This window comes from Telopea speciosissima, chromosome 8 (genome assembly GCF_018873765.1).
Source record: "Telopea speciosissima isolate NSW1024214 ecotype Mountain lineage chromosome 8, Tspe_v1, whole genome shotgun sequence".
Classification (NCBI taxonomy): Eukaryota; Viridiplantae; Streptophyta; class Magnoliopsida; order Proteales; family Proteaceae; genus Telopea; species Telopea speciosissima.
In genome coordinates this window covers 43,305,071-43,315,111 of record NC_057923.1, presented here as the reverse complement: position 1 = coordinate 43,315,111, position 10,041 = coordinate 43,305,071, and the positions used below count along the sequence as shown (strand labels likewise).

Sequence of the window (10,041 nt, the reverse complement as noted above, 5' to 3'; positions counted from 1 at the left end):
ATTTACAGGGGAACAATTTACCCTAATACCAAGATCTCCACCAAAAATCATCTCCAAATTCTCATATTTTATATTTAAATCATTTGTTTCAATCTTAGTGCACAAATTCAGCCAGAATCTGCGCAACATATTTAAAATATATATAAATACCATATCCCAAACCTAATTTAATCCAATTTTTTTTTATTAAACTAGACTAAATAATAATGATTCACACCAAATTTCAAGTCTAAATTCCAAGTATTAGTTGGGCTTTCATTATTCCCAAGTTCAAGTTCAAATTCTGCCAAGACAGCAGACTAGTCCCAAGTTCTCATTCAGATGGGATATCAAATGAATTTGGATGGGTCTCAAATTTGAAAAAATATTTCATCTATATGTCATCCATAATCCTACCAAAATTAGGGACCAAAATCCTCACCGATTAAGAAATACAATTCTTTTTCTAACAGCGGACAGAATCTATCCAAAACAGTACTCTGTAACAATACAACCTTAAGACTCAAACTCCTATATTCAAATGACCATGCTATAAAGTATGAAAATATCAAAATATATACCTTCTGAAAAATGACAAGCCCAATGAAGACTCTTCTCTCTTGCTCTTACGTGAAACTCTTTTCTCCCTCTCTCTTTTTTTTCCTCCTTTTGTTTTTTCTTCTTCTTTATTTCTTCATCTTTATTTTTTCTTCTTCAGTCCTTCTTTTTTTTTCTTTACTTCTTCTTCTTTATTTTTTGAAATAAGTTTCAATTCTCTTTTAATTAAATTTTAAGTTTTAATCTCTTAATTTATTTTATAGTTTATTAATTCATTAAACTTTAAGTTTCTTAATTCTCTCTCTTCCATTAATCTATCTCAACTTCTCAAGTACACCTTGACAAAGATAATCTCTCTTTCCCTTTCGATATCGATTTATAGTCCCCAAGTCAAAAGTCAATATTGTATCCACTAAGCTATCCAAAGCAAAACAAATAAAATTCTTTTCAATTGCTTCCCTCAAGAATTGATCTTTAGACCTCTTTAAGTCCATATAGGGTCCTAACCACTAGGTTAACATCTCTTAGATGTTAACAAACATATAAATGAATATATTTGGATACTAGCAACATATAGCCATGCACCAAGAATGGAAAATAAATAAATAAACAAGCATACCCTGCAGTAACACTAATAAAATACTAGCAAGGTTTTACCTCTAGTGTGCATGATAACAACCAAAATTTCATTCTTCATTGGTCCATTGGTACAGATTCTGCACACAAAGTGAAAAGTCTAAATTACCCTTGTATTTTGGTCAAGGGTATTACATCCCTCCCCCCTTAAAAAAATTTTGCCCTCGAAATTTACATACCTGGATTGGTAAAAAATTGTTGATACTTTCTCTGCATATCTTCTTCTGTTTCCCAAGAAGCCTCGTGAATGGCATGATTATTCCAAAGAACTTTCACGTATGATATGGTGCGGTTCCGTAGGACTAGTTCTTTACGATCCAAAATATGAATAGGGGTTTCTACATAGGATAAGTCTTCTCTTAGTTGCAACGGTTCATAACTTAGGACGTGCGATGGGTCTGCAACATATTTTCTGAGTAAGGAGATGTGAAACACATCATATAATCCAGCTAAAGTTGGGGGTAGTGCATGCAAGTCGGTAAGCTACAGGTCCAACCCTTTGCAAAATCTCGAACGGACCAATGAATCAGGGGCTAAGCTTTCCTTTCTTGCCAAATCTTATTACTCCCTTCATTGGTGCAACCTTCAAGAAAACACTGTCTCCCACATTGAATTCCAGTTCCTTCCTTTTTGTGTCAGCGTAGCTCTTTTGTTTGTCTTGTGCTACCTTAATTCTTTTCTGTATGAGCTGTATTTTCTTTGAAGCTTCTTATATCAATTCGGGTCCCATAACTTTTTGTTCACCAACCTCATCCCAATGAAGATGAGATCGACATTTCCTGCCATATAATGCTTCATATGGGGCCATACCAATGGTCGCCTGAAAACTATTGTTATATGCAAATTCAACCAGAGGTAAGTGTTTCTCCCAACTTCCTTTCAAGTCTAGAGCACAGGCTCTCAACATGTCTTCAAGTATCTATATCACTCTCTCTGACTGTCCATCGGTCTGTGGGTGAAAAAATGTACTAAAATTTAGTCTTGTCCCCAAGGCTTCATGTAGGTTCTTCCAAAATCTGGACATGAACCTCAGGTCTCTGTCTGACACTATCGAAACTGGCACTCCATGAAGTTTGACTACCACATCAATATACAACTGCGTCAACTTCTCCAAAGAATGCTTCATAAAGTACGTAATGAAATGTGCCGACTTGGTCAGACGGTCTACCACTACCCAAACTGAATCATGTCACTTAGGGGTCTTTAGTAGTGCAGTGACAAAATCCATGCATATATGTTCCCATTTCCATTGTGAAATTTTCAATGGATGCAATAATCCTGATGGTATCTGATGCTCAGCGTCCACTTGTTGACAAGTCAAACATTTTTTACATACAGAGCAGTTTCTCTCTTCATATTATTCCACCAGTAATGTTCTTTTAGATCTTGGTACATCTTGGTACCGCCTGGATGAATGGTATAAGGAGAATGATGAGCCTCCTTCAAAATTAAATCTCTCAGCTCAGTGTCATTTGGTACACACAAGCAAGTGCCATACATCACAACCCCGTCCTCTGTCAACTGGAACTGTGTTTGTGTCCCTGCCTGGATTTCACCTCTGACCTTTATTAAATAAGGGTCTATAGTCTGAGCTAATTTAATTTGGTCAATCAATGATGGTTTGATAGTTAATTTGGCAAATAATGATGTGGGGCAACTAACAATAAGTTCTAGTTCCAGGCTCTTGATGTCCTCTTGAAGTTGTATTTGTTCAGTCAAAATGGCTGCTGAAAATCCTTGTGACTTTCTGCTCAATGCATCTGCAACCACTTTTGCCTTCCCAAGGTGGTAGTGAATATTACAATCATAGTCTTTTATTAGCTCTAACCACCGTCTCTGTCTTATATTCAGTTTCTTCTGGGTAAAGAAGTACTTTAGACTCTTACGATCTGTGTAAATCTCACACTTCTCACCATACAAGTAGTGCCGCCAAATTTCTAGTGCGAACACCACCGCTGCTAGTTCTAAATCATGTGTCGGATAGTTCTTCTCATGATTTTTCAATTCCCTCAAAGCGTAGGCTACCACCTTGGCATATTGCATAAGCACGCAGCCCAAACCTTTGTGTGAAGCATCACTGTAAATAACCATCTCTCCAGTTCCTACTGGTATCGCCAATACTGGTGCTATCACCAATCTGTGCTTCAATTCTTGAAAACTTTTCTCACATTCCTCTGATCAATCAAATTTCACATGCTTCCTGGTAAGTCTAGTCAAAGGTATAGCAATTTTGGAGAATCCTTCAATAAACCTTTTGTAATAACCAGCCAAACCCAAAAAGCTTCTAAGCTCAGTAACTGTGGTTGGCCTGGACCAATCTGTAACTACCTTGAGTTTAGCAGGATCAACTGAAATCGCACTAACTGATATAACATGACCCAGAAATGCAGCTTGGTTGAGCCAAAAATCGCACTTGCTTAGCTCGGCATACAACTATTTTTCTCTGTGTCTCTGCAGTACAGTCCTTAAATGTTCCTCATGATCTTCATTGTTCTTAGAATATATCAAGATATCATCAATAAACACATTAACAAATCTGTCTAGGAAGTCATGGAATACCTGGTTCATCAAGTCCATAAAATGCAGCTGGTGCATTAGTTAACCCAAATGGCATAAACCATAAATTCATAGTGGCCATAACGGGTCCTGGAATGCAATCTTTGGTATGTCTTCACCCTTGATCTTCAACTGATGGTAACCTGATCTCAAGTCAATCTTGGAAAAAACACTTGCACCCTGCAACTGATCGAACAAATCATCGATCCGGGGTAAAGGGTATCTGTTCTTGATGGTCACCTTGTTCAGTTCTCTGTAGTCAATGCACAATCTTAAGGTCCCATCCTTTTTCTTTACAAATAAAATTGGTGCCCCCCAAGGAGACACACTAAGTCTAATATACCCTTTCTTTAATAATTCTTATAGCTGATCTTTCAACTCTTTTAGTTCTAATGGTGCCATTCGGTATGGTGCTTTAGAGATCGGAGCCGTACCGGGTACTAGATCGATGATAAACTCTAATTTCCTATCAGGTGGTAACCCAACAAGGTCATCAGGGAACACATCTGGAAAGTCCCTAACGATATGGATATCCTCCAAGTGTTGCTCCTCTTTCTTCAAATAAACTAGAGAAGCCAAAAATCCATGACAACCTTGAGCAAGTAACTTCCTTGCACGCACTACTGATATCAGAAGCGATGCAGGTTTACCCGTCCTTAACCCACTAAACTTAAATTCAGTCTCATTCTTGGATTTAAAAACTCTCTCCTTCTCATAACATTGTATACTGGCGTGGTAAGTAGACAATTAGTCTATGCCAAGTATGACATCAAAGTCTGTCATGTCTAGAAGAATCAAGTTTGCTGGCATCTCTCTACCCTCTAACTGAACCAAACAAGACTCAAACACAGTGTCTGCAACCAAATTCTCTCCAGATGGTAGGGTCACCAATAAGGAGGGTTTCAATGGTCTAGGGTCAACACTAATCTTCCTAGAAAATGATTTAGATAGAAAGGAGTGTGTCGAACCCGAGTCGAATAATACATTGGCCGATATGGTAGAAATGTTCAGTGTACCTGAAAGATGTTCTAGGTTTTAGTTTTCATTTTCTAGTTCTTGATGCACTTCATCAATCAAGCAAAGCAATATATCACACCAACGCCAAAATTTACTCCAACGCCAAAATTTTCAGTGCACAGGAAACTAAGACAAACTACCCTATTGATAGGGTTTAATCCTAGGTGTAATATCTCTATGATTAAGATCCTATGCCACCAATTCTAGTTCCTACTCTACTCTAAAACTCCACTTTGATACCACCGCTGTAACGCCCCCAAACTGACTTAGGGGTAAGGGTCGTCACACAAGTCCACAAGATCGAAATGGTTTTAGATAGATGAACCAAAATTGAACCATTAGTCATAATCTCCAAATAAATCTTCAATAATACCATCATATAACACAGCGGAAGACTTAAACAGTTAAATTCAACATTTGATTAATATGAATTTAAATGTTCAAAACTAAGGTGTTGGTGGCACCACAACTAAAAGTAAGAAAAAATCCCTATTACATTCATCCATCCAAATATTAAAATAAATCATGTATCCAGGTCAAATCTAAATCTAAAATCATTACAACCGTTCCAAATAAAAGAAGATAAATGATTCCATAAATTTTCTAATCATCCCCAATCTGAGTATCATCTCCTCCAACAACTCCAGTGCACTCATCACATGAGCATGTCTCCTGACTCTCGTTCTCTGTGTGGTTAAATAAAGGGTTAAGCTTGGGGAAAGCTTAATGAGTAAGGGAAAACAGAACATAAATATTGGTAAACAAATGCATATCCAGAAATGCAATAGAATCTCAAAACATATGTTATATAAATCTGAAAATATCATAAATTCTAGTAAAACATGTCATGAGTTCAAATGTTCATAAAATCAATTCCAATTAATAGCCTCAGTAGGTTCATAAAGTGGCACTGCTAAAAATCAACATATCACCAATATAATCAATGGGATTGGACTCAGGCTCTTGGCTCACAGAACCGGTAACAGGCTCCTATGGAGGAGAAACCACGTTCCTTAAACGTCATGCTCTTGCCACACCCCCCGGTCCACATATCTAAACATAATGGAATTATGAGTTTCGAGCTCTTGGCTCATAGAACCAGACCATGTCCTTTAACATCATGCTCTTGTCTCACTCTTATGCTCAATAATCCACCCCAACACATAATCCCCTGTTGGAAGGGTTGTAGTCCAACAATATTACATTCAAATCATATCTTATAAAATGACAAGTCTCATCATGCTTTTAATAAATTAAAAATCATGCATTCTTTCCATAGAAATCAAATTATATTTCGAAACATGCATAATACTTCAAAATAGACTTCAAGACAACTATGCACAAATAGTCATGTTGTTTCAAATCATGAAATTTCATAAAACGACAAATCAAAGAAAAGATATTTATTTATACAAATAATACATAGGTTCTGTGGGGTCTCACTCACCTTTGCAAGTTTTAAGTCAATTCTTACTGCATTTCAAATCACAAAAATAATGATCCAATATCCCCTACATAGATAAAAATCAATAGGTTTATGTACCCTTACACAGCTGTACCCAACTTATAAACACAGACAGTCCTCAAAATACAATATTTTCCCCAGTTGTGTATATCTAAAGGTTCTCAAAATTTACAGAGGATCAATTTACCCTAATACCAAGATCTCCACCAAGAATCATCTTCAAATTCTCATATTTTATATTTAAATAATTTGTTTCAATCTTAGTGCACAGATTCAGCCAGAATCTGCGCAACATATTTAAAAGATACATAAAGACCATATCCCAAACCTAATTTAATCCAAAATTTTTTTGTATTAAACTAGACTAAATAATAATGATTCACACCAAATTTCAAGTCTAAATTTTAAGTATTAGTTGGGCTTTCATTATTCCCAAGTTCAGGTTCAAATTTTGCCAAGACAACAGACTAGTCTCAAGTTCTCATTCAGATGGGATATCAAACGAATTTGGATGGGTCTCAAATTTGAAAAAATATTTCATCTATATATCATCCATAATACCACCAAAATTGGGGTCCAAAATCCTCACCGATTAGGAAATACAATTCTTTTTCTAACAGAGGATAGAATATGTCCAAAACAGTACTCTGTAACAATACAACATTAAGACTCAATCTTCTACATTCAAATGACCATGATATAAAGTATGAAAATATGAAAATATATACCTTCTGAAAAATGACAAGCCCAATGAAGCCTCTTCTCTTTTACTCTTACGTGAAACTCTTTTCTACCTCTCTCTTTTTTTTCCTCCTCCTTTGGTTTTTTCTTCTTCTTTATTTCTTCATCTTTATTTCTTCTTCTTCAATCCTTCTTTTTTCTTCTTTACTTCTTCTTATTTATTTTTTGAAATAAGTTTCAACTCCCTTTTAATTAAATTTTAAGTTTTAATCTCTTAATTTATTTTACAGTTTATTAATTCATTAAACTTTAAGTTTCTTAATTCTCTCTCTTCCATTAATCTATCTCAACTTCTCAAGTACACATTGACAAAGATAATCTTTCTTTCCCTTTCAATATCGATTTATATTTCCCAAGTCAAAAATCAATATTGTGTCCACCAAGCTATCCAAAGCAAAACAAATAAAATTCCTTTTAATTGCTTCCCTTAAGAATTGATCCTTATACCTCTTTAAGTCCATATAGGGTCCTAACCACTAGGGTAACCTCTCTTAGATGTTAACAAACATATAACTGAATATATTTGGATACTAGCAATATATAGCCATGCACCAAGAAGGAAAAATAAATAAATAAATAAGCAAGCATAACCTGCAGTAACACTTATAAAATACTAGCAAGGTTTTACCTCTAGTGTACATGCTAACAACCAAAATTTCATCCTTCAATGGTCCATTGGTACAGATTCTGCACACAAAGTGAAAAGTCCAAATTACCCTTGTATTTTGGTCAAGGGTATTACATCCCTCCCCCGTTATAAAAATTTCATCCTCGAAATTTACATACCTGGATTGGTAAAAAGTTGTGGATACTTTCTCTGCATATCTTCTTCTGTTTCCCAAGAAGCCTCATGAATGCCATGATTATTCCAAAGAACTTTCACGTATGATATGGTGCGGTTCCGTAGGACTTGTTCTTTACGATCCAAAATATGAATAGGGGTTTCTTCATAGGATAGGTCTTCTCTTAGCTACAACGGTTCATAACTTAGGACGTGCGATGGGGGTCTGCAACATATTTTCTAAGTAAGAATATGTGAAAGACATCATGTACTCTAGCTAAAGTTGGGGGTAGTGCATGCAAGTTGGTAAGCTACTGGTCCAACCCTCTGTAAAATCTTGAACGGACCAATGAATCTAGGGCTAAGCTTTCATTTCTTGCCAAATTTTATTACTCCCTTCATTGGTGCAACCTTCAAGAAAACACTGTCTCCCACATTGAATTCTAGCTCCTTCCTTTTTGTGTCAGTGTAGCTCTTCCGTCTATCTTGTGCTACCTTGATTCTTCTCTGTATTAGCTGTATTTTCTCCTGAGCTTCATGTATCAATTCTGGTCCCATAACTTTTCATTCACCACCTCATCCCAATGAAGAGGAGATCGACATTTCTTGCCATATAATGCTTCATATGCGGCCATACCAATGGTCGCTTGAAAACTATTGTTATATGCAAATTCAACCAGAGGTAAGTGTTTCTCCCAACTTCCTTTCAAGTCTAGAGCACAGGCTCTCAACATGTCTTTAAGTATCTGTATCACTCTCTCAGACTGTCCATCAGTCTGTGGGTGAAAAACTGTACTAAACTTTAGTCTTATCCCCAAGGCTTCATGTAGGCTCGAAACTGACACTATCGAAACTGGCACTCCATGAAGTTTGACTACCACATCAATATACAACTGCGCCAACTTCTCTAGAGAATGCTTCATAGAGTAAGCAATGAAATGTGCAGACTTGGTCAGACGGTTTACCACTACCCAAACTGAATCATGTCCCTTAGGGGTCTTTGGTAGTGCAATGATAAAATCCATGCTTAAATGTTCCCATTTCCATTGTGGGATTTTCAATGGATGCAACAATCCTAATGGTCTCTGATGTTCAGCTTTCACTTGTTGACAAGTCAAACATTTTTCTACATATGGAGCAATTTCTCTCTTCATATTATTCCACCAGTAATGTTCCTTTAGATCTCGGTACATCTTGGTACCGCCTGGATGAATGATATAAGGAGAATGATGAGCCTCCTTCAAAATTAAATCTCTCAGCTCAGTGTCATTTGGTACACACAAGCGAGTGTCATACATCACAACCCCGTCCTCTGTCAACTGGAACTATGTTTATTTCCTTGCCTGGATTTCACCTTTGACCTTTATTAAATAAGGGTCTATAGTCTGAGCTGATTTAATTTGGTTAATCAATGATGGTTTGATAGTCAATTTGGCAAATAATGATGTGGGGCAACTGACAATAAGTTCTAGTTCCAGGCTCCTGATGTCCTCTTGAAGTTGTATTTGTTTAGTCAAAATGGCTGCTGAAAATCCTTATGACTTTCTGCTCAATGCATCTGCAACCACATTCGCTTTCCCAGGGTGGTAGTGAATATCACAATCAAAGTCTTTTATTAGCTCTAACCACCATCTCTGTTTCATATTCAGTTCCTTCTGGGTAAAGAAGTACTTTAGACTCTTACGATTTGTGTAAATCTCACACTTCTCACCATACAAGTAGTGCTGCCAAATTTTTAGCGCGAACACCACTGCTGCTAGATCGAAATCATGAGTTGGATAGTTCTTCTCATGATTTTTCAATTCCCTCAAAGCGTAGGCTACCACCTTGTCATATTGCATAAGCACGCAGCCCAAACCTCTGTGTGAAGCATCACTGTAAATAACCATCCCTCCAGTTCCTACTGGTATCGTCAACACTGGTGTTATCACCAATCTGTGCTTCAATTCTTGAAAACTTTTCTCACATTCCTCTGACCAATCAAATTTCACACCCGTCCTGGTAAGTCTAGTCAAAGGTATAGCAATTTTGGAGAATCCATCAATAAACCTTCTGTAATAACCAGCCAAACCCAAAAAGCTTATGAGCTCAGTAATTGTGGTTGGCCTGGACCAATCTGTAACTGCCTTAACTTTAGCAGGATCAACTGAAATCCCACTAGTTGATATAATATGACCCAGAAATGCAATTTGGTTGAGCAAAAAATTGCACTTGCTTAGCTTGGCATACAACTATTTTTCTCTGTGTCTCTGTAGTACAATCCTTAAATGTTCCTCATGATCTTCCTTGTTCTTGGAATATATCAAGA

The 10,041-nt window shown here is 36.6% G+C and overlaps 1 long non-coding RNA gene across 1 annotated transcript; it reads left to right on the top strand.

The window, feature by feature from the left end:
- Positions 1-2,465: 2,465 nt before the first annotated feature.
- On the top strand, positions 2,466-8,978 carry LOC122670826. The gene is made up of 3 exons (XR_006334256.1): positions 2,466-2,546; positions 4,605-4,607; positions 8,968-8,978. It is a non-coding gene; the product is annotated as an uncharacterized LOC122670826 (long non-coding RNA).
- The last annotated feature ends 1,063 nt before the right edge of the window (positions 8,979-10,041 follow it).